At 33.6% G+C, this 27,085-nt stretch overlaps 1 protein-coding gene and 1 long non-coding RNA gene across 6 annotated transcripts in view; both read left to right on the forward strand.

The window, feature by feature from the left end:
- Positions 1-18,456, forward strand: part of LOC123654446 (silk gland factor 3) — a 33,094-nt gene extending 14,638 nt beyond the window's left edge. For 2 of the 3 annotated variants that reach the window (XR_006743248.1, XM_045590349.1), the window contains exon 2: positions 18,118-18,456. The gene's annotated coding sequence lies outside the window, so the exon portion shown is untranslated. Of the gene's footprint in view, positions 1-17,251; positions 17,503-18,117 lie in introns of those variants that run through there. The other variant, XR_006743247.1, reaches the window with a different exon arrangement.
- A 2,531-nt stretch (positions 18,457-20,987) lies between these two features.
- Positions 20,988-26,309, forward strand: LOC123654698. Of its 3 annotated transcripts, XR_006743266.1 has the most exons (4): positions 20,988-21,222; positions 21,727-21,809; positions 25,502-25,690; positions 26,055-26,309. It is a non-coding gene; the product is annotated as an uncharacterized LOC123654698 (long non-coding RNA). The 3 variants fall into 3 exon arrangements; XR_006743267.1 differs by lacking the exon at positions 20,988-21,222 and having other exon boundaries at positions 21,586-21,809; positions 25,502-25,708; XR_006743265.1 differs by lacking the exon at positions 20,988-21,222 and having other exon boundaries at positions 21,606-21,809.
- Positions 26,310-27,085: the final 776 nt, after the last annotated feature.

The following is a 27,085-nucleotide window of genomic DNA, read 5'->3' on the forward strand; positions in this document are numbered from 1 at the left end:
AAACGAATATTGTTTGTGGATAGGTGCTGACAAAAAAACAAGGTTATTCGGAAACAGTTTTTTTTTAATTTAAGATACATTTTTAATTATATATACATTAAAAAAAAACAATCCAGATTATAATACAAACTCCGCTATGATATCTACATGCGACATGAGCGAAGTTAAAACGCGATTTATTAATAAGGGCTATAAGCAGTGACGAGTAAAGTGATGTAAATCATTAATTTTCGTTTAGTAATTAAGTATATTTGAATCAGAAAAGCTTGAGGTTTCAAGCTTTACAAGTTGAGTCTGTATTTTGAGTCAAACAATACTGCAGAAATTTGGTTACTGTAGGAATCATTGAACTGAGTTTTTTTTTTATATCACTAGTTCGGCAAACAAGCGTACGGCTCACCTGATGGTAAGAGATTACCGCAGCTTATAGACGCCTGCAACACCAGAAGCATCGCAAGCGCGTTGCCGACCCAATCCCCAATCCCCCCAGGAGCTCTGGTCACCTTACTCATCAACAGGAACACAATAGTGCTTGAAAGCAGTATTATTTAGCTGTGATCTTCTGTAAGGTCGAGGTACTTTCCCAGTCGGGCTACTTCATATTTTGAGCGAGAAATTCCTGCTGTGCCCTACCTCAGTTCAACTTTTTCTAAGAAAATTTACAAAATAATACGATATCAGGAGTTATACTTTTTCTAAGAAAATTTGCCAAAATAATACGATATCAGGAACTACTGTTTTTAGCTAAAAAATTCTCGAGGAAGGCTAAAGACTATTATTTTCTAATATAAGGCGAGATGTTACAAGAATGTTATATACATATACATATACACATAAAGCCGAACACAGGCGAAACTTTACAAGACATTAATAGCTAGTTTTGACATATCCTTACTGACTACACTTTTTTAGGTAGGCTATTATCTCTAATCGACTACAATCAAGTTTACAAAAAAATCTAGATAGATCAAAATAGGACCTACGTGTAGCTCTCATACGTCATTCCATCACATTCCCTGCTTGTAGCCCTTAAACAAATGTCGTTGTTTTTGCAATAGTCCTACCTATGAACGTACAAGGAAATCGTTACCATTTCGAGATACCTTGTAACAACAACGGATTATGTCTGGTGTTGCATTAAAAAAGTGGTTTTACTTTTGAAAACTATAATAGCTAGCTTTGTTCTACTAGCTTAGTTCTTAACTTTGATTTGTCACGGCATTTGGAACATTTTTCATCAAAATTAAATTAATTTACATTTTTTTCATAATCAATTAGAATGTAAATATTAAGAAAGTTGCTGGCTTTGAAATACACAGGCCAAAGACGGGCAGCAGCGTCTTCGGTGCGACAAAGCCAGCCCTGCGGTCACCAACACGCCTGCTCAGCATGGTGACTATGGGCAAAACACATGAGTTCACGCCATTTTTGGTGTGACCTTGTGGAGACCTGTGTCAAGCAGTGGACTGTGGCAGACTGAAATGATGATTAAGCAATTAAAAAATCAATCATAAATTCACACAGGTAGAATGAAATGAAAATGAAATGTAATTAAATTTCCGGTAGAGTTGATTTAGTGTAAAAACAAATAAATACCTAACATTTAATCTTGTTATTTAATAGTTACACATGTACAAAATCTCCTAACGGCCAGTTTCGATACTCTATATACCTCTGATTTTGCTTACTAAAGATAGTCCAACGTGTGGACCAACCAAGTGGAGTAACGTCAAAATTTTAATTTTGATGTTAGCTCAATACAAATTGTGTAACCTATCGCTAGACAAAACCAGAGACCTATTGGAAGCCGCCGTAAACTTATTAATTGCAACATTTTTGATAAACGTTTGTTGTTCTCTGACATCATTACTTAATACTGATTTAGGTCAAACTTAGTATACACATCAAAATTACTAGATAAAATAATATATAGGCAACTTTTTGTCTCAACATTACCACTAAATAATATAGATAAATATGCAGGCAAAACCACGAGTTATGGCCAGTAAAGAGTATTGTAGTTTCCCATGTCTAGCATTGCAGATCGTATTAGTGTCTGTCTGTCGCGTCAATTGACACTCAATTACCATCGGGTCACTGGGACCCGATCCGAGACGTCCAGACATACAAAACGATTTATATATTTATATATAATTTAAAAATAAAGCGAAAAGAAAAGGCGTTGATACTAAATTTGTATTAAAATAAAAAGTAAGTTTGTTTTTTTGAGTGCAATATATATAATTATATACGCTTCAGCCTGTAATATCCCACTACTGGGCATAGGCCTCTTTCCCCATGTAGGAGAATAATTATATAGTAATATATATTTAGAGAACTAATATATAAATTTATTTCTATTTCATGTTAAGTATGTAATGCCTTGTATAATGTATAGTCTATATATTGATTGAATGCAAAAGCAGGTTAAACGGCGAGGAATATATATTTTTTCATTTTCAATTTTATAAGTAGAAAATATCATATTTAAGGAATGATGTGAATTTTTTTTCGCAACACTCATATTTAAAGATTTCTGCGTGTCTTTTTGTTCCTTATTTATTTATTTTTCATTTAAATATACATTTTTTAACTCTTCAATAAAAACACGAATGAATTTAATTAATAGTTGTAACATTACTTATTTAGTGCTGGATATTTTGCTGTAAAGATTTTCGATATTATTTTCCTTGAACTTAAAATACACTGTCAAAATAATGAGCTACGCAGACGAAGTCGCGAGTATTAGATAGTTTATTTATAAAAAATATATATTAGTAAACATGCTATTATAAATATACCATAAATAATACGATGGTGCGTTAATTAGACAGTTCCGGGTATCAGCTCTAATCAAATCCGTTCGATTAGCTAATTATAAAACTGTAAATCATTACACGTTGCATTTTAATGGTTGGTTACGAGTTTTTAATTTAATTTCGTACGTCATAAAGTTTTTCATTTTATTTCACGTTATTATCGTATAATAGTTGGATTAAAAAATAATTATATAACAACACATAACACCTAATAACTATACCAAAAATATATTAGTAAAAACTAAAGCCAAGCCAAAGAAAAATATATTGAAAAATCAGACGAAAAAGGTTTTTTTTCCTGTCTACTCCAATAAGCTTAAATGACAATATATATTTGTTTTTACTCTATTTGCATCGATAATTATCGGTCTTATTGACATTTCAATAACTTTAATATTTTTAAAGTAGGTTATGAAGGTTTTAGTTTTCCCGTAGCCGCCACTAGATGTCAGCACATTGGTACTCTCGTCCGCCCACGTTCGCCCTATTTCGTACAGTTTTGCAAAACAACCTTCATAATATTGATAATATTATTTCAAATTCTGTTTTAATGGGATGATGAATTACTAAATAATTTGTAGGTTTAGTTTTGATACACGTCGGTATTGAACAAATAATAATATATAATAATAACATATAGAGCGTTCGACTCCTAAATACGTTCCTTTAATTCCACGTAATATACGTGATATACACTTCGTATATCACGTATTTATTATTAAAATCAGTATTATTGATTATTTCATTTTGGTTATTAACTTATAAATAATACTTACATATATAAGTAAATACATGTGTGTGAATCACCCCATAGTAAGGACGGGAACTACCGCACACTGTGCTAATAAGCTAGTCCTAAATAACGTCAAACGTAAATTATAGGGTAGAGCTCATGTAATAATGGGATTACAATAACTTTTATATCATTTACCGTTTTACTATAAATACCGTTAAAATAGACGGTAATGGACATTAAATAACTATGAAATAGTACGTAGCGGTTAAACATTATGAATTTACACAAAAAAAGACAAATTTATAAAGACAATTCTTAACATCAAACCCTAAGATAAAACAAACGCCGTACCATCCTCGATAATAATATAACTTAGGTATAATCGAGCAGGACGTCTTAAGCCTTATAAATATTTGATTCGTCAGTTTCCTGCGGATAAATTGGGGCGTACTACCAGTTATTATGATTGATAGATCCCGGCTTCCTGTGATTTGTCAAGATAATGCTGTTATAAAGGCGTTACGTGTCTAGGTATACTAGAATGTAACCAGACTTTCTATTGATATATTTACGCTCAACAACTTTTATTATTTAATGGATTGTGATTCATTTCGTGGTCAATAGAGAGCGATTGAATTTAAAATTCGAAATATCTGTAGTATAGTGGAAATCTGTGGTATGGACTTGATTTTGAAATTAAAATACTTGTAATGTACTTCCGTCTGAAGACGGGCAGCAGCGTCTTCGGTGCGACAAAGCCAGCCCTGCGGTCACCAACCCTTCCCAGCGTGGTGACTATGGGCAAAACATATGAGTTCACGCCGTTTTCGGCACGAACTTGCGGAGGCCTATGTCCAGCAGTGGACTGTATCAGGCTGTGCTGCTATCAAGTGATGAATTGATGACTTCCATCTGATAGAGTTAATGCAACATTGAAGCCTATGTAAAGCCTGCGTAATTTATTTATTTCTAATTTAAAACTCCTTAGATAAGGATATTCTAGGAAATATTATCCTGGATTTTATCTGTTATCTGTCAGTTAATTGTCTAAGCTTCATCAAGTCTGTCAAGAATTATTACATACAAAACGACCCGGTGAACTTTGTACCGCCATTCTTCCATTTCTTGTATTTTTATTTAATTTTCTTTGACATACCTTGACGGTAATAAGGAATACAAGAAAATAATTATCCGATTAGAAATTCTTTGTAAGCTACCGAATCATAGGTAAATTAGATTCGTTTGTGTCTTCTCTTTTTGACGTGATATTGACGTCACTGCACTATCTTTGCACTAGTGAAAGCTACTTATTTTAATTATAATTATCATAAGTAAATGGCGTATAGCGTAATGAAGATTATAGAACATTTATAACACATATAATACTTATAAAATAATATAATTTAATGTCACACAGTCAACGACCCCAACATATATTGGTGTGTTAGAGGTACAAACCCCTAAAGAACCCGCGACCGACAGATCAACACCCAGTGTAATACCCCTGCGGCGATGCGTCGTCATAGTTAAAGAATGTATGGTACCTTTTGGTTAAATTTCAATTTCAAAAATTATTCGAATAAAGAACACATTAAAAAAAATAATAAAACATAATTTCTTGTTCAGAATATTTTTATACAAGTTCATTAACGATTAATTTTAAAATTATAAATTTAATAATCTGTCATCCAAAGACAAACCAAACGAATATAAAAGTCTGACGAAACCAAACGGCCCTTCACCAACAAAACATCACAAACAATAATAAAAATAAACAATATATTCATACCAATAACTAAATTATGTACAAAATTGTACTTATAATGTAAAACCTCTATCTGTTCGATAAATGTCACTGTCATAAACTTATAAGATTACAATGACAGCAAAGGTGATAACTCAAAGTTAAGTATGTCTCGAAATTATGTATCTATGATATTAGGTTATCATTTAAGAATTTGGTGTACTAAAGTTACAGTAATAATTTTATACGTTCTAAGTGTGTTTGCAGGCAAACGAAAAAAAAACCGACTTCAATTATATCGACAAGCAGTACAACGTAGGTCGACGAAAAATTAGTCAAGTAAATACGCATTATCAAAGATTACTCCAAAAGTTGTAATCAGATTTCGATGAAATTTAAATGTGACCACATGATAAACATCGGCTTTCGATTCAATTAAAAATCATCAAAATTATTACACCCAGTAAAAAGTTGTGCGGATTTTCGAGAGTTTCCCTCGATTTCTCTGGGATCCCATCATCAGATCCTGGTTTCCTTATCTTGGTACCACACCACGCATATCTCCCTTCCAACAAAAAAAGATTTATCTAAATCGGTTTATAAACGACTAAGTTATCCCCGAACATACATAAAAAAAAAATTATATATACGGTCGAATTGAGTATGTCCTCCTTTTTTGAAGTCGATCAAATTAAAAAATATACACCGGTTATGTTTAATATTAACGAAAAACCAGTTATTTGTACTTATACAGTATTTATTACTTAAACTTACCAAAAAATACTGGTGTCTGAAGAAAATGTCTAATAATTTTAGTTATAGCTAGTTTAGCCTCGAGGTTTTACGTGTGTAACGTGCGATTCTGCGGAAATATTGGTATGAAAGTTAGTCCACATATTCATTAGATTGTTGTCTATCTAAATATTAAGTTTTGTTATAATCGGTTAAATAGTTTTTCGGTAAAAGAATCTCAAACAACTGCACGTCGAGGTGTCTGTCTTTCCTGTAACTTTATATTCCTCAGGACTATTGGGATCAAATTTAATTTATAAATTGTTTTGGATGGAGCTATTTGCGTATTAAAATTCATTAAAATCGGTTTAATATATTTTGCTTGAAAGAGTGACACGCATCCACTCAAATGTATGCAGTTATAATATTTGTAAGATACTCTGTATAAATATAGAAAAATAATGATTCGTTTTACGACGTATCGCTTCTACAAACATATAAGGTATTATAGCTCTGGTTCACACTTAATATCTGGCTGTTTTAAAAAAAAAAGTACACACATAAACGATGTCACTTATAAAAGAAAAAAAAAAACAATTACAAAAAATAACGACTTGAATAAATGAATAAATATTAATTAAACACAATGAAGATGCTTAAAGACGGATTAATGAAAGGAGTATCATTAAAAAAAAAAAAAAAACTAAAGCGTCATGCGTCAGCCATCGCATCTTAAATTAACCCATGCATCTATCCGCTACACGGCTACCGGCGTCCGCGCCTCCTACTAATTATATAAACAATATTCAACAAACAAAATCGATTTACCGATCATTATTCGAACACAGAATAATTAACCGATCAGACATCTCGATACACTCTCGATGTCGATTGATTGAGTCGTGACGATTTACATAATGACATTGTTAGTGGATGCAAAATAAACGAGAGTTTACCGGATCGTTGGTTGCCGGTCGCCGGTCGCCGGTTGCCGGTATCATCCGTTCATCCGCTCTTTCTTATTGTATCAGGTAACGGTATTCGATACATACTAATTGGATCGAATCGATTCCCTTAGACTATTGTTGGGTGATCGCTTATGAAATAATGATTCATCCTTTCTGTATATTTAGTTCTGCTGTATCTACTTGTAATGGGCGTTTTGAATAATTATTTTGTGCTCGTTTAGCTTATTTTTTCTTTTTTTTATTTAAATTTTTATTTTTTATAATGGTACAATTGAATATACTGCCAGTTTTTTTTTTGTTCAGAGATTCTGACTAGCCCGTTGGCGCAGTTTGTAGTGACCCTGCCTTCTGCTCCAAGGTTTGTGGGTTCGATTCCCAAACTGAGTCTGGGTGTAATATAAATATTTATTTATATATTTATATATGCATATAAGTATGTTTATCGAAAAAAAATGTAGCTATATACCAATCGGCTGTTACCTATTAGACAAGCATTAAGTTGCTTACTGTAGCAACAGACGACCGTGTGTGTAATGTGTAGATATTTATTTATTTATTTATTTAAAATGAGCATCTTACAAATATAATTAGTTTTAGAGTTTATAAAAACGAGACAATGTTTTCCTCTTTTGAAGTAAAACTTTTTTAGGCACGCTTAACTTGGTGAGTAAGCTGGCGAATGCGTGACGAGACCGTTACGAAAAGTGTGATAGGGCGAGGCGAACGTAAGTTGAGAGGGAGATATAAGTTAGTGAAGATAGATAGAGAGTTACGTTTCGATAGTTTTACTTCAGTCGTGTGGTCTAAAGCACATTCGTTTTTTTATACCTAGTGGTATGACCTACAGGTCTTAACCTAGTGGATTGGGTGACCAATAAAGGGTACGGCCCACCTGATGGTATGCGGTTACCATAGACTATTGGCGCCTGCAATACCAGAAAAATTGCAAGCGCCTTGCTGATCTTATCCCTAACTCTCCCCAGGACCTCGAATTACCTTACTCACCACAGGAATACAGCATTACTTGAAAGCAGTATCAGTTAGTTGTAACCCTCTATAAGGTTGGTTTTTTTTCCAGTCGGGATTGTTAAAATTTTGAACAAGATATTTCCTACCCGAAAAAAAATTACTTCAGGTTTATATTTACTATTCTTAAGAAATACAAATGTCTTAAAATAAGGCACATAGAATGGATCACAAATCTAATCTAGGATTCCAACTTGATCTTGACCAATTTTATTTTACGGCGCCACTGATGTCATAGCACATTATTTGAAACCTATTTGATTTAAAATGACACAATTTTTTATCTATATCCAATTTAGTACTTCCTTTATGGCATTTCCTTCAATATTAATGTGTGATATTCACGACACGCAAAAAGTGTATATTTTTTTTACAAATATACTTCTTCAATATCGTCAGATCTTTCCCACGCGTGATTTGTAATAACCAAAGACAGACAACGTCGGATGTAATGACTACTTATGTTTTATTGTTTGGCATTATATTATTTACAAATTTATATTATTTATTCATTTTCTAATCAAGTAACAGAGAGAAAAGTCGCATTAAGTAAAGTCTTTGTCCTTTTTTATACAACTAAGTCGGAAAACGAGCGTAGGGCTCACCTGGTGGTAAGCCATTACATCTGTGACACCAGAAGCATCGCAAGCGCGTTGTTAATCGTACCCCCGACTATTCCTACGAGTTCTGGTCAGCTTCCCAAAGGAACACAACACTGCTTGAAAGTATTATTTAGCTAAGATCGAGGTACCCCAGTAGGGATGCTCAGAGTTTGAGAAGGATAATTCCTGCCGTGCCCTACTGCAGTTAAAGTTTAGCTTGATAACAATGTTAGTATTTAACTTATTTAATTTGATGTTGTTTTGATGTTGCCGGGAGAACGCTGCTGCTTCAACCTGTAATATCCCACGACTGGCCATAGGCCTTTTTCGCCATGTAGGAGAAGGATCAGACCTTAATTCACCACGCTGCTCCAATGCGGGTTGTCGGATATATTCCCTACTATGAGGATAGATCGCTATCAGGTGTACACGATAATAACCGGGACCGACGGCTTAACGTGCTCTCCGAGGCACGGTGGGGAGTCCCACAAGGACTGCACAAACACCCAGACCACGGCAAGCACCTGTATGGCCAATACAATGTTTGTCATGTGCGGGGATCGAACCCGCAACCGCCAGCGCAACGGATACAATATATGGCTGTGAGCGTTGCGCCAACGCGGCGTCGCGGCGCAACGGTTACAGCCATCAGCGGCGCGGAGAACGCAACGTTATTACTTTATGTCACAGATTATAATAATTCAAACACCAGAAAACAGAACAGGTAAACTTGTTTTATCAACTCTGGCAAAGTCACTTTAATCAATTATTATATTATGTATAATAAATATTATTGACCATGTCGGTATGTGTGTTAACAACTCGTTCGTTTGTATGTAATTAAGCGTACACCTTGCAACAATCTGTACATTTCTTGCTAGAATGTGCACCTGTCTTGTATTGAAATTTATTTTGTTATTAGATTTTTTACTGCATTGTACCCAAAATAATGACATAATGACATAATTGTATTTTTATGTTAGTACAAGTTTACATGTAGTTATTTAATGTGTACTTAATAAAGCCTAAAATCTTATAGATAAGTGTAGGTCAGACAAACTGCCCGTTTCACTTGAATTGAAATTTTTGTTACATATTACAGTGTGATATTTTATAGCCTACGTTACTTCTTGATAATATTTTTTTAATCTTTAAGGAGTAGTCAAAATGTCTTATGTCACTCAGTAATAGTATTCTTAATTAGAGTTTTACGCTTACGTTTCAGCCTGTAATATCCCGCTGCTGCTAATAGGCCTATATCCCCATGTAGGAGAAGGTTCAGAGCTTAATTCACCACGCTGATCCAATGCATTTGAGTTTATCCAACAATAAACCAAACTTTTTCTTTTTAATATTATAAATAAAGATTAAAGTAGGTTTGCCAGGGCCTGTAACGTAATAATTTTAGTAAAAAAAATATTTAAAAAATTCCTATAATATCTATTATTTACTTTAAAAATTTTGTAAATGTTATAACGATATTATCGACATCATCTTTCAAATAGAAGTTATTATTTTTACTCCAGTCTTATCTTTCAAAACATTTATGTGGATAACATAACTATAATTATTAATTAGTGATATAACAAATACTAAAAAAATATATAATTTTTTCTTTAATGGCGATCGGTTTGGACGATGAATTATTGATATTATCTAATATTATATTGATCGTAAAATGTAATTTTTGAACTGAAAATTAATTATAGAAAATTAAACTTCAATTAAGCAAGTATATATTTGTTTATTGCAAGATTTTTTTTTTTGAATCAATTTCGAAAAAGAGGATGTTCACAATTCGACTTCATTATTTCCGTATTACATCATAACTCTTTACTAGGTGTACCGATTTTAATGATTCTTTTTTTAACCGAAAGTTGTCGCTTGTCATGTCTTCCATTTTAATTTAATCGAGATATAACGAGCATTTGTTTGAGTTATCACTGGCAATGCGTATTTACTTGATTATTTTTTCGTCTACCTACGTTGTATCTTTGCATGTCGTCGTAAATGAAGTCGGTATTTTCGTTTGCAAATACAAATATTTATATTTAAGCAGGTTTGAAAATGTATTTTTGAATCATCATTTTACAAAATATAATTGTAGTAGAATTATCTTATGAGAAGTTACCAACGATTAGGAAAATTGGAAGGCTGTATTAAGACCAGTATACAATAAATGATTACTTTAAATATATTAGTATATTATCTGTAACAAATATATAGGCGATGCTCTTAATTATTAATCAGGAAGACAAGAGACCGGCTCCTAATTGACTCCCACACAATGATATCGATATGATTTTTTATCTCATTCAGTGACAGTCGCATGACAATATTTAAATATTCAAATTATTAATAATCAGAATATTTTAACACTAATATTATACAATACGGATACAAGTGAGTGACATTAAATATAACCTCACACAAAAGTTATATTTATTTTTTAAATTAATTCATAATAAAAGTAAAATGAACCATTTGTTTTAATTTAATTGAAAATTAAATAAGATTTTGACAAAATTTATGTCAAACACAAGAACTGCATTAATATAATGGTAAAAAAATCATTTCAGAAACTTTTTAGTTGAATATTCAAAAATAATGTAAATTTTTTATTCGATTTCCAAATTCGAAATTCGAAAAAAGTAAAAAAATGTGTATATTTTATTTAAATTACTTGAATTTATAACGGCGATAAAACTAGACAGCTATTTTCTAAATTTCAAAAAAAAAAATAGGAAGAGATATATGATTTTAAAAAAATTTACAAAAAAAACGAATTCTAGCCCCAAAACTAGGAGAGCCCATTACTTATGTGCTAGCTTTTTCCTTAAAAGTGGTACGTTATCTGTATACAAAAAATCGCCGCAATGTACTTATGTAAATACATAACTTTCAAACGACTGCACCAAATATTATAACTTTTTTTGGGTTAATTATTGTATTAGATAAGATTTATATATAAGAAAAATTAAAAATATATATATATATATATCCACACAAAAATGTCGTTAGTTTGGCCGTTTGGTTTAGCAAGCTAGGGTCAACTATTATATATATTTATTATATTATTTACACTTATAGTAGCAGATGCGAACTAGAGACGAACTCACTCTGAAAATTATGGCATATTTATTGTAGTAGATATGTTAGAAAACGAAAGGGTTTTTTGAAAAATGCAGTTTAGGCTATATTTTATTATATTTTTTTTATATTAAAATGTACCTATGAGTTTAAATAATACATTTAATACCTACCGAAAGTATGTAGAAAAGTGCGTGCCCGTAGAAAACATTGGGTTGTCTATTTTTTTTTTTATGTCACTAGGTCGGCAAACAAGCGTATGGCTCACCTGATGGTAAGCGATTACCGTAGCTTATAGACGCCTGCAACACCAGAAGCATCGCAAGCGCGTTACCGACCCAATCCCCAATCCCCCCAGGAGCTCTGGTCACCTTACTCACCAACAGGAACACAATACTGCTTGAAAACAGTATTATTTAGCTGTGATCTTCTGTAAGGTCGAGGTACTACCCCAGTCGGGCTGCTCCATATTTTGAGCAGGAAATTCCTGCTGTGCCCTACCACCTATTATTTTCCTGTCGTAACTACTGGGTGGTAGGTGTAAACAGATATATATAAATTGTTCTAGTTGCAAATTAATTGATGTAAGCATTAAAATGAGCGGCGCTTCATTGTGAATACGATGATATAGGATTGCCTGATAAAAGTCCGGTTTGAATGGCAATTGTTGAATGCAAGACCTGGCCAGGAGTTTTTCAGCCAATCTTTTTGCAATTTATCTTTAGCATACTAAAGAAGATAACTAATTCATTTTTATCCATTAAGCAGATAGATGAATATCATATATCATGATGTCTAGTTCGTATCTTAGACTATTAGGCAAAGAATAATAGGAGTATAAATACATGAATATAATGCAGTTAAATTAAAAATACCAAACATACAGAGCACACGTTTTAAATCTTTCAACTAAAACAAGTTACTGGCGAAAGTAAATTTGTTTGCAGCGTTTTAACGACCGCGATTAATAGCTAGGTGACATTTTTAGCCAGGAGACTTTTATAGCATACGACACGACACCGACGCGGCGACGCGACGAGACGGGAACGAGACGAGTTGTTGCTGATGTTTGACTAAGAATAAAGGTGGGTATCGTAAGTATGAATAGACAGATGAGATTTATTAATAATAAATAGTAGATGTAACGTAATAATAGACGATGTATATCTAATAATCTGATTATTTGAGAATAAAGAAAGATGTGATTGGATATTTTGAATTTTTGGTGTAAGAGCCATTTGTAAATAAGTAGGTAATAGTATTGCTATATAGTCAAATAATTTTGAATCTTTTAGATTTTTGTTTAAATTATTATTAATGTTTTGTTTGAATGTCGATGAAGGTTGGTATTATTTATTTTTCTTATTACTGTTCATATATTTTGATATAGTCTCTACTGAACTTTTACTATTTAATTACTATGGTCTTAATTACTTGCATTTAGGTTTGAAAAAGTAGGGGGAAACATGCATTTTTCATCCTAAGGGATCCTAAGGAGCGAAAAATGTATGTTTCATCAAAAAAAATTACTATATTTTTCAATATAGCCTAGACAACGGTTAATATCCGTATGACATATCCTAATACATTTTGAGAAATCAAACTCATATTAGCTGATCAACAATCAAATGTTACGTCAACTCGAAACTACATCAAAATGTAATCTTACAATAATAGAACTACGAAAATGAGTAGTCATAAAGCAATGAAGAAAAAAAAAAGATTTAGAATAATAATTATAATAATACCTAGTTTTAGAAGTATAAAAGTTGTAAGGTAAAAAGTCGATTCGAAATGTAAATAAGAGAACCTCAAAAATTACAAAAATCGTAAGGCTCAAAGAAGATTTTAAATGTAGCATTGTAATAATAATATTTTAAAAACAATAAAAATCGTAAGGTGAAAAGGCGATTTGGAATGTAACAGCCAGTGTCGGGGACAGCGTTTTGTATAATAACACTGCATTTGTTCGTAGATAACCTGTGATTTATAGCAGGCTTCCCTCTAGGTCACCTAACTGAAACTACTGAGGAGTATATTTCACTGCGACTTTGTCAGTTTGTTCAAGTCGTCTGTGTAGGAAATTACAATACATTTAAAGTTATTTGCTTTTTTAGGTATTGACTTTTATTGAAATTTATTGGGGGGAGGGGGGGTGGAGTTGTAAAAGCTTCTCTGCAGAATCAATCAGAAGCTTCACTTGTAACCATACTTATAATTTATAAATTGAGGATTTTAAGATGATTTTGAAGCCTTTGAATAAAGTTATTTTTGATTTTGATTTTAATAGGAAATAAAAACTTTTTTTTTTTACTATTAGGGTGGTAAAGAAGCGTACGGTTCTTCTGATAGAAAGTGGTTAGCATAGGATATAGACGACTCTACATTGTCCAAGAGCTCCGGTAACCTTATTCACCACAAGAACACAACACTAATTGAGACAAATATTTTTGAAGTAAAAATTCTATATGCACGCTTGAGACGCGGAGTAAGCTAGTGAATGCGTGACGAGAGTGTTACCAAAAGTATGATCAGGCGAGGTAATGGAGCAAGAGAGAAAGGTGCGAGCACACTCTTTCTCTCTGTCTCTCATAGCCAGTTACTTTCCGCATATTTAAGAGACAGTGCAGGCCAACTGTGCAGGTCAATAGACCTGCAGCAATAGCTACTGAAGTTTTATTTCAGTTGTATGGTCTAAAGTTTTTTTTGGCTGTTTTTATGTATAGTTGAGACTAGTTCTCAGTTCCGGGGCCAGGTGGCGAATGCTAGCCCGACTCTATCTCGCCCCACCAAGGCGGACGACTGCTCACACGTGGTGTTTTAGTCAGTAGGAGTCTGACATAATCCTCTGGCGCCCCCGCGCCGGAGGGTATCCATGATCGATTTTCCCCACGTAAAAAAAAGGTACTGTCTTAGTTGGGGTGTTCAAAATGTTGTGTAAAACAACTCCTGCTACGCCTTAACTGATTAGATATTTTTTGTACTTACGTTAAGACTTTTTTAGAAATTTAAATGGTTCGATGAGTTTATCTCTCTAGAAACCGATGGTCGTAGGTTCAAGTCAGCTCACGAAGTTTACTATAATTAAATTAAAGCCTGGCGATTAAGTATAGTATGCTACTAAATTTTTAAAGAGTTAATTACAATTAAAGAACACATGCAATGTCTACGTAATACAAGGTACAAATAAAAAGTAGTAAATGCAAGGCTAAACAATAGTGCACTGATTTATTGGATAGACCTCGGCATGCGGTGGAGACACGCGAAGAAACACGGGTACCTTCAAATGTTACATGCATTTTTAAATGCAGTGTTTCCTATTAATAAAAATATTGTGGGTCCTTTGTTGGTAAGCAATGACGACTTATCACGACATACATATGTATAATAGAGTGAAATTAAATTAAAATCTTTTGTCTTGAAGGAATGGAAAATTTACTTTTATCAAACCTTAAAATTGAATACAACAGATAAACGCTTGGAACATTAGGAACATTGCAAGCGCTTTGCGACCCCAAGTATAACCCTCCCTACTTGTGCGAGTCTGGCTACCTTACCAGAACTAACTTTTTTTGTATAACTAGGTCGGCAAATAAGCGTACAGCTCGCCTGATGGTAAGCGATTACCGTAGCTTATATACAATTGCAACATCAGAAGCATTGCAATCAAGATGCCGTCCGTATTCCCAATTCCTCTAAGTAGCTCTTGGTCACCTTATTCACCAACAGAAACACAACACTGCTTGAAAGCAGTATTATTTAGCTGTGACCTTCTGTAAGGTCGAGGTACTTCCTCAGTCGGGCTGCTTCATATTTTGAGCAGGAAATTTCGTGCTGTGCCCTTGTCTTTTTCTTATTTTCTTACTTACCTACACACCACACACACACACATACAAGTCTAATTGTTAATTCCTTATCATTTAGATAATAATGTGCAATATATTTCTATGTGCACATTCATCCTAATCGGTGCAGTGTACAGTAAGCATACTTTCTGCGCCTGTAGGTTCGATTATATTTATTTATATTATTACATTATCAAAAAATAATGTAGCTAATAGTGGATTAAGTTCTGATCCTTCTCCTACACGGGGAAAGAGGTCTATGCCCAGTAGTCGGATATTACAGGCTGAGGCGAATGTAGCTATATCAGTCTAGTGTTGCTTACAACACAGGCATTATGTTGCCCATCTTAGGAACAGACTACCGTGTGTTTTTTGAAGTTATTTATTATAATTATATACTAATATTATACAGCTAGAAGTTTGTTTCAACGTGCTAATTTCAGAAACTAATGGTTCGAATTGAAAAAGTCTTATCGTGTTAGATAGCCCTCTTACTGAATAAGGTTATAGGGTATTTTTTCCCTTAAATTATAGCGGGTGAAACCGCAGGGCACACCTAGTACAATTATAAAGTTAAGCGTTTTAAGAACAATACTTGTTTCACTTCCGCTTTACTTCTGATTGGTTCAAAAAAATATATGTACATATATATAGAGGATATTTTACGAGCCCGTTGGTGTAGTTTGTAGTGGCTCTGCTTTCTGCTCCGGGGGTTATGGGTTCGATTCCCAAATCTGGGTGTGATATATGTCTTTGTTTATAAATAAGTATTATTTCTACTATTTATTGAAAAAAAAAATGTTGCCTATATCAGTCGATTATTACCTATAACACAGGGATTAAGTTGCTTACCGTAGAGACAGATGACTCTGAGTGTCAGTCAGTCAGTCACTTCAGCCTATCGCAGTCCAATGCTGGACGTAGGCTTCTCCGATTTTTGCCAGACATTCAGGTTTTCTGCAATCCTCATACAGTCTCTATCGGCAACCTTACGTTTGTGTGTTATATAATTATGTTTATTTTATTCTCTTATTTTTGATTTCTTTTTAAAATGAATGCATGATCTGAGTATATTTATTCATTTACCTAATATCTAAGTCAACATAATAATGTTTATAAAGTAACACACAGATATCACGCACACGACGTGGCAGGTGTACACTACAGGTTGCGATACGCGATCCCGAGATAACGTTTTCACGGTTCTTAATTTTAACGCGTGTCTGTTCCGCAGTGACGGTGTGTCCTTTCGAACAATTATGTTTCCTGTATCAGCGATAACTTTTTTTTAAAGGATATCGTATTTTATGGAAATTTTCCGCTTCTTATGTCTGTTGTTAAAGTTGATACGGTTAGCATTTTTGGTTGTGGTAATAAATTATGTATTTTTTTAAAACTGTACTTGTGTTCAGAAAGGCTAGCTGCGTTGTTTGTTTATACTGGGAGTTTCTCTTCCAGACTGCCACGACCACTTACAAACAAAAGAAAAAATTGTGTGTGTTATGTACGCGGGTAAGATGTTATGTTTCATTGGCTAGCTAACTTCACTTTGCTAGACTAGCTAATTTCAGAGTAATCGTTTTTTGTGATGATGTGAGCATGCATCATAAAATTTACTCTCATAATCTTTGCTTAACGCGCAAAAGAAGTATAACTTCAAAAGGATTCCAAAATAAAATAGACAAAAAATCGAAGCAGACCAACATAGAACCTCCTTATTTACAGTCAGTTGATAGTTAACATGTACAGTAACTTACGTTCATAGAACATTTTAAATATCCTTATTATTGATAAACAGTTTTTTTTACTTTTGTTTTTATTTCCTTAAGCTTAGCTTAAACAGCGGCTATCAAGCTGCGCCTCAGATGCGTAGCGACTGAATTATACATCCTGTTCACCTTTACTCGGCGCATACCTCTGTCACGATGCACACATTTAACGTAGACACACGCAAGTTATAAAATATACCTTTTTATACACATTTAAGTTAGTTATTTCCGTTATATTGTCGTTTGAGTGTTATTAGGTGATAATGTGTGTTCTAGATATTAACACACGTATACTTTTTAAAAGTACGTTAATATTTTATGCAAGAGGAGTTCATTGTTTGAGTGTTTTAATCGTTTGATTTATGATTCTTATTAGGTAGAAAAGAATATTTTCTATGTTATATTCTCTGATTGTTGGTCAAAGGTTTTAAAACACCACTGCCTTAATAGTCTGAAACCTTAATAGTATGAAAAGATAAGATTTGTAATAAAACAGTGTGTGTGTACTTAGGTACGCACGCAAAAAGTTATACTTCATTGGCTAGCTAACGTCACGTTGCTAACTTCTTCTGCAGGGTGTCGGTTAGTTTCGTGACGGTGTGCGTGGTCCATCGTAAAAATTTACTTTTACAATTTTTCCCTTCCCTAACGCGCCAAGCAATAACTTCAAAAGAAAATAAAATTGTATGTAAAATGTAGAAAACAGTTATCTTCTAGTTGACAATTTGACACCACAGTCCACATCAACCTCCTTACACCACCATCTCAAGCAACACTTCTTTACAGAACTTGCAAGAACTATTTCGACCAGTCTGTTGCCGTCAGTCACCTGTTATTTTAGTCACAGTTGCCTTTGGAACCGACGATCTCTTGTATATTTTGAAAACACTTGTTTTACAATTATAAAATTAATAAACGTATTAATAAATAATAATACTTGTTTCACTTACCCATTGCTTTTGATTTGTTTGTAAAATAAAAAAGACATGATGTCATCACTATTGCGCTAAATACCTCGCCATGAGTCACTAAACATGCGTAAACAATTGTTAGCTATGACTACGAGCAAAGCGTTTATATATAGTCTTTCACCTACACTTGTTAAATAAAATATATTAATAAAAATATTTGTTTTATTTCACATACTTCCATAGTAATATTATAGATATAATGATATAGATTCTAATATGATGTTTTAGATAAATATAAAAGAACTAATACTTACAAATATCTTAATAATATATTATATTTACGTACTAGCATCTGCTCGCGACTTCGTCCGAGTGGACTCCGCTCCTATTGGTCTTAGCGTGATGATATAGCCTATAGCCTTTCTCGATAAATGAGCTATCTATTACTGAAAAAAATTATCAAATCGAACCAGTAGTTCCTGAGATTAGCGCGTTCAAACAAACAAACAAACTCTTCAGCTTTATAATATTAATATAGATATGGAAATATGTGAGTGTTTTTTTTTTATAGTGTAGAAATATATATAGATATTATAAAGATATAAATTTGATTTGATTTTCCCTAACGATCCCCTGACGCCGCGTTGGTGTAACGGTCACAGCCATGGATTGTGCCTGTTGCGCTGGCGGTTGTGGGTTCGATCTCCGCACATGACAAACATTTGTATTGGCCATACAGGTGCTTGCCGTGATCTGGGTGTTTGTGCAGTCGTTGTGGGTCTTCCCACCGTGCCTCGGAGAGCACGTTAAGATGTCGGTCCCGGTTGTTATCATATACACCTGATAGCGATTGTTATTCATAGTAGGGAATATATCTGCAAACCCGCATTGGAGCAGCGTGGTGGATTAAGCCCTGATCCTTGTCCTACATGGGGAAAGTGGCCTATGCCCAGTAGTGGGATATTACAGGCTGAAGCGTAAGCGATTTCCCCTAAACCTAAAAATAATAAGTTGGATTAACATTAGAAGTATTCATAGTTAGGTTTGATCGAGGATTTGTCAAGTTAAAATAAATTATGTAACTATATTTTTATACACTATAATAATTATTCTATTCCTATCATCACTTCAGCCTATTGCAGTCCACTGCTGGACATAGGTCTCCACAAGTTCGCGCCAAAAATGGCATGAAGTCATGTGTGTTGCCCATAGTCACCACGCTGGGCAGGCGGGTTGGTGACCACAGGGCTGGCTTTGTCGCAGTGAAGACGCTGCTGACCGTCTTCGGCCTGTGTATTTCAAAGCTAGCAGTTGGATGGTTATCCCGCCGTCGGTCGACTTTATCAGTCCCAAGGTGGTAGTGGAACTGTGTATAAATAGTAGATACTTACTAATATTATAAATATGAAAGGTCATATTTCTCATTTCTTTGTAATGAATAAACTTAAAACATGATTGATTGAAACATCTCGTGACATCTCACTCCTGGGCCTCTTTCTCCATGTAGGAGAAGAGAGAAGGGTCTCTTTCTCCACTTAGGGAAGCTCCATTATCACTTAGTGATATAGGCTATATTTTAAATGGAGAAAATGAAACAGCCAAAATGAGCAAAGAGCGTGTGTTATACGAGTAGTGACATTATACAAAATGTCTTCAAAGCACAGATGTCGCTGCTCGCAACGGTTCGAACGTAATTGATGAAGGATGATAATCTATGTTTCCGCTTTTTTATTAGCTGATTTATGTAATCTATACAATTATAGACGTCAATATGTTTCTGAACGTCCCTCGTGGTTTTACTTGTGTTTAATTTTTGTGAGCTGTGTGTTTTTCGGCGTCTGGTTCTAATTGTTTTACAACTTTGAAGACCATTTAGAATCCCATTGCTGTGGTATCGCTTGTTATAGACTTTTAACACTTTTTATTTACCAATAGTAATCAGTCATATAGTCTGCTAGATACTAAGCGGTTATGGTAACCTGTAGATATTTGCAACACCGGTTGTATTACAAGTCAGTAGCGACTGACTCTACTACCGATTTTACTCCTATAACCTCGCAATACAACACTATTTGAGGGTAGTATGATGGCCTGTGATCCTCTGCAATGTTGAGTTACTTCTTCATTCGGGCTGTCCCAAATTTCGAAAGACCATTTTTCTTTCATTACAAACGAAGCTTAGAGATAAGTATGTATTATGAAGAGCAAGGAGTGGAAATATTGCTATGTAGCCTTTTCTTCCAGACAATCCAGCACAAAAAGAAAAATTAATGAAAGAAAAGTTATAAGCATATTTAGCTATAACAGTTGACTGATATAGCCTTTTTTTTGATATAGAATAGTATATTTATCGCTTTAGCCTATAATATCCCACTGCTGGGCATAGGCCTATTTTCCCATGTAGGAGAAGGGCTAGAGCTTAATCCACCACGCTGCTCCAATGCGAGTTGACAGATATATTCCCTACTATGAGTGGAGATCGCTATCAGGTATACATGATAACAACCGAGACCGACGGCTTAACGTGCTCTCCGAGCCACGGTGGGAAGACCCACAAGGACTGCATAAACACCCAGACCACGGCAAATATCTGTATGGCCAATACAAATGTTTATCATGAGCGAGGATCGAAACCGCAACCGCCAGCGCGACAGCCATAAACCAGTGCTGTGATCGATGCGTCAACGTATATAAAATATATTATATATAAAAATACATATTTATAATAGCTATTTCTTAAAGATTTTTTTTATTATGTTGGCGCTTTCGTTAACATGCGATGCAACACTTGAGGAGAGAAATTTGTATTAATCACCATTCAATCTGACATTCAACCTAAGTCAGCCCTGGGCATCATGGGCCGATGACTGATCGAAAGAATCTTATCACGCACGTGCCAATAATAATGCAATTATGTAAATTTTTGTTACATACTCACACGGTCGTCTGTTCCTGTGATACTCGCTTGATATCAATATAAGTAATTCTTTTTTTAAATTCACTTCATATTGTATAATTACACACATATTTGGCGAGGAAATCGATCCACAAACCTTAGACCAGATAGCCCTTGAGTACCAGACGTGGTTTGCTTTAAAAACAATACTTTTCCTTTTTATTATATTACGACATTAAATTAATTTTAAAAATAAATTTTATTTTTAAATTAAACATATACTTATTGTATCATTACCTAAATAAATAAATAAGAGTTAAGTTTTGGGAATAAATGAAAATTAAAATAGTAATTTTAATAATTTTTGTATTTATTATTTATAAAAATGGTAAAAATATAATAATAATATAATACGATATCGTCTCAAACGAAATAAAAGTAACAAAAACCATACATATCAACTTATTAAAATTTCACTCAAGTGCAATGTGTCGCAAGATCAGACAATACAGTAGCTTTCTAGAACACATGCTTAGAATTCAGGGTTTCTTTGGTTACGTGCTTTCTCCCCCTCTCCTCACTGCCCAGGGGAGGTGTGGGAGTGCGCAAGCGCAGCCCATGAGCCGTCGCGACGCTTCGCTATTTTTAACGACCAATCGCTTCTTGAAGCAGTAAGTATACAGCTTATGGTTACATTATGGTACATAGAAATCTGATATGGAAGGTTTAGTATCATTTTTAACCGACTTCCGAAAATGGAGGAGGCTCTCAATTAGATTGTATTTTTTTATTTTTTTTATGTATGTTACCTAAGAACTTGTGACTGGGTAGACCAATTTCGATATTTTTTTATAAAAGATGGTGCATGTCATGTGGTGGCGTTTAAATTTAATTAAGAATTAACAAGTGCTTTTCGAGTTATATCTAATAACGCGTATTTAGTTGACTATTTTCGTCGACGGTTACGATTTAGTATACTGATTTATTTACGTTGTATTACTTGTGTGCGATATAATTGAAGTGGGTTTTTTTCCTTGTTTGGGAGCAAATACAACTACAAATTATTAGACGTAGAAAAATAATTAAAAAAATTAATTAAAATCAACCTCATAATGTATTGACAAATTGTGTAAACAAACACTTAAATTTAATTACATAAGTATGAATTTAAAACAACTAAAACCTCTTTAAAAAAGCCACAATACTTTTTAAATTTGGAACATGAAAGTTACATTCCAAAAATTAAAAAGAAAAATAAATAACAATCGCCATTAATTTTGTTATAGACGAAACCAGACATAAAACTCATTATAAAAGTAAACAAACGATTAAATAAAAATGCCCGAGATGAACTTTACCCCAATTTCAATCATAACGTCGATCAATATTTAAAACTAAACGAAACGACGAAGCTAATAAAACTATTTCGGTCTCGGAGACGATCTAAGTTTGGGAATAGTATTAATTTGACATATACCGTTCGTTCGTGGTAACAGCAGGTGTTCCCAAATTATCCGTGATAAATATAAGCCATCAATATCCGATGGCCACCCTTTCACGGCTTATTTGTGGTAACCTAATGATCTTAAGTTTTTTAAGCCGTTCGATTACACTGTAACGCTAGCTCTTAATAAAGTTACACTTTGTATGGATAGTGAGAATCTTAATGCTAAGTATTTTTTGATATTCATTAGCGTCTTATCGCGATAATCTCGGACTAAATATCAGGATTTTTTTTACAACTTTATAAGCTTAACGAAAGATTAAAATTTAAAGCCACGATCTCATATTAGTTGAAGATAACCACTTAAATGCATTTGATGATAAAAGCTAGTAATAAAGTGAAAGGTTTTGGTGAAAAAGTTTACAGTAAACCAATAATGACGACTTAGTTGACAGTTATGTTCGCCGTCACGAAATTAGGACATAGATATGGAGTCAATTAAAAATAAAGATCGTATATTAAACATGCGAGAGATATGGTTTTAATCTATCTAGAATGTTAATTATATCTTAATAATTATTATGTGATGTCAAGCGAAAGTCGGTACAAATTCTAATTTAAAAAAAAAAAAAACATAAAAATTGGTCGTTGTGTTACATGACGCGCAGTCGAGATCGATTCGAATTTTGAAATTAAAAGTAGTACGATATTATACGATCTACACCTCGAAAGACATAGATGTACGCTGTGTAGGGAACGATGTCTAATCAAACACATTAAAAATTATTTTACTCAAGGCTTCAGAAGCACTTTAGAATCGTCATTTTACAAATTAAAATTGTATTTGTTAATTAATCAATTATAGTTAAAAGTGAAGCTACCACCGATTCGGAATGTAGATAACTACTAAAAAAAAAAAAAAAAAACTATCGTTCATTTTCAATTTAGTCATATCACTAAACCCACAGATCATTATTCATAAATTAATTTTAAATATTAAACTACTTTTTGATATAGTGTCGGGTTACTCATCCTATCCAAATAATAACATCGTATCGAATATTTAGCTAATCAAACTAAAAGCCTCAAAAGCATCGCCTGGTACAAGTCGAGAGCGGCGCTCGCAGTACCATAGATCCCACGCGCGCCAAGCCCGCGCCAAACTGGTAAATCGGCTCTTGCGCAACATGGAGACTACAGTTGGTTTCCAATTTTATGTTGACCGGTTCTCCAACTAGTATTAACCTTCTAATTTCGGCTCGTTTAGATTGGAAAATACGTAGACGATATCACAAAAAACGCCAGGTGGTTCCGATTTTCACTCGTAATTCGATTCGTCTGCATATCTCACCGAAAGTTTGATCATTAATTAAGCAGTCTAATCAGACTGAAGCAGAAATCTCTTAACTGTTTCTCAACTCTCACCACATTAACTTGAAATATTGTCTTAATGTTTTACATTAACAATTAATATAAATCTCTTCATTTATAACATTTTTTTTTGTTTTTTTGATTATTTCAACTTATATTCAATAAGTGGGTATTATATAATTTTGGAGATTTCTCTAGATATGTTCTCGAATAGTATTCAGTAAAATAGTATACTCCTTTTTAGTCAAGCATAATGTAATGACCGTTTAAAGGGTTATGTGCCCAAAGGATACCATTTTTTTAGACATTAACAGTCAAGCACGCAAAAACTGCACAGAATATTTATTACAAAAAAATTGAAGATCGACAGATCTTCTTAAAGAAACCTCCCTAAGAGTGAAAACCTGACAATTTAATTGGATATGAATGGCAGCATTCGACAATAATTGGTCGATTAATAGATTTGTAAGTTTTTTGTAACAGGTTTTTAACACCATTAATTTAGGTATGTCATATGTGTTATGATGGTGTCACAAAAGATTTGCCGACAGCTTATAACGTCGAATTAAAATTGATCCATAAAAACAAACCACAAACGATGGAATAAGTGAATAAGTCTGAAACAGCAGATTACGAAAATAATGATTTCTTCAGAGATTCGCGTGTAGTTAGAATTTAATGACAAAATAAATATAGAATGTTGATTCAAATTTAGGTCCATTCTAACCTAGGTTATATTCCAAGTACAAGCAAACTTCAAATCAATTTATAATTCGGTTATAATTTATTTATTTATTTATTATGACCGTAACAAACACTTCTTTACATTGATTCATGAACAGTTAACATTTAAAATAAAAGCTTTTATATATACTTGTATTTGCTCGCACACGAAAAAAAAAACCGACTTCAATTACATCGACAAGTAATACAACGTAAGTAGACGCAAAATAGTCAAGTAAATGCGCGTTATCAAAGATTACTCAAAAAGTGGTTATCAGATCTCGATCAAATTTAAATGAGACTACAAAACAAGCAACAGCTTTCGATTAAAAAAAGGATCATTAAAATCGGTTAAGCCAATAAAAAATGAGGCAGGTCAGCGAAAAATAGTCAAGTAAATACGTAAGTAATATTATGTCAGATATAACTTAAAAAGTACTTTTTAGATTTCAGTTAAATTCAAATGAGACTATACGAAATGCACCATCTTATGATTAAAATAAAAATAATCAAAATAGGTACCCAGTCAAAAGTTCTGAGGTCAGTTACATACGTAAAAAAAAAACAATCGAATTGAGAACCTCCTCCTTTTTTGGAAGTCAGTTAAAAAGTAACAACCACGATAGTGTAACACCACATACACAAATTGCGGTTGCATTAAAAATAAAAAATAAATTAAAACCATACAAAGTTTGAGCATTAAATAAAATCATAATGTCATATTCAAGAAACGAAAGGAACTGAACCTTGAAACAATTAGAAGTTTTGGATACCCAATCAATAATATTTCATAATCGATAATCACAAACATTGCTCATCCTCCAGGAGTACCATACCTGAACAGCATGAGTGTGAAGATTGACAGAAGCGTCGGTCCGCGCTCGTGGTTGTCGCGTGGCGTGGGCGCTGTACAAATACTGCCCGCGGGATACCGCGCACAAATCAACGCGTATAGACGTGCTCGCCGGACCCCCGTAGCCCTGTGCTTGCGTATCCAGGGCTGAAATCATACTGGTGGTGTCATTATCATTGGTTATTTTTCGTTATTAAATTATTTTTAATATGGTGGTTTTTCCTTTTAAATGTTTTAATATCAAACTTTGTGTATTTAGTAGTTGTGATTCAAACAATTATATGCTTATCTTATAGATAAAGTATCGACCCATCTCCTTTTTCTTCTCTTTATGGAGGCCCAGCAGTATGTTACAGGCTGAATTTATCAATCAATCAATTCTTATCATAATTATCATAATTATTGTTGTTTTCATTATTCATATGTTTACAAAAAAAGTTAAAATTTGATTATAATAATTATTATAGTAAACTTTTAAACCTAACCAAATATATCATTGTTACTTATTGCCATTTTTATCCTTAGGAGCGGTTTGTGTTCCTGAGATGAGCAAGCGCAGCCCTGCCAGCCCCCCGCCGCGGCGACAGCGCCAACATCTCTCACCTCCGGAGCTCCGTAATGAACAATATAAATGTGCCATTTGGAGCCGCCGACCTTCTCCGCTGTCCACGCCTAACATCTCGGAAACTTGTACATACATACTGTGTTAAATTCCATTAAATAAAAATTTAATATGTATACTATTAGCAGTATGTGAAATTAAAAAGCTTTTAAAAAGAATTTTTAGTTTATTATACTTAATATAATTGGAGTCTAATCGTTGCTTTCGATACAAATTAATTAAAAAGTTTTGGCAGATGATATAGATTAATTATTATTATATACTTAATAAGGAAGAAAAGGTACGAAACAGTAATAACAACAAGATCTGATAAAAATATATACCAAAAAATTGATAATTCCTACAAAGAATACTGTAAAGATTGCGCACGCCGATAGTATATTTTACAACCACAACACACCCGAGGCGGCGTCATTAAATGAGAATTAAACTTCCGCTTTTAAACTATTATAAAAAATAATCACAACCAAACCGGCCGTAATCGAGTTTAAAACAACTGAACACAACCATTACCTATAAACAAAATATAAAATTACTATGCGCACCCTAAGAATTCCTCAAACGACTGCAATATTTCGTCGCCTATTAACTCTTACGAAAATTGTCCTTTAACTTTTTCATTGGAAGGGCTGTGACAGGATCATTATAAAATTAGGATCGTTTTAGTAATGATAGGGCCGAGGTACGCGACCTCAGATCGCCGGGAGGCCTAATCTCCGTCGCCACAAAAAACACGAGGCACTTCATTATAGCTCTTTTCCTGCATTAAAAGTTCTGGATCGAATCGAACACCTGATTTTGCATTCCTTTTCGATGACTCCGGTGAAAGAACTTACGACACCAGAGGACGTTGTAAGCGCAAATTAAAATGCACTTTTATAATACGCTATTTAAACTAATGAGGGGAACACAAAATGTCGATAGGCACCAGACA

Source organism: Melitaea cinxia, chromosome 6 (genome assembly GCF_905220565.1).
Source record: "Melitaea cinxia chromosome 6, ilMelCinx1.1, whole genome shotgun sequence".
In the NCBI taxonomy this organism is placed as follows: Eukaryota; Metazoa; Arthropoda; class Insecta; order Lepidoptera; family Nymphalidae; genus Melitaea; species Melitaea cinxia.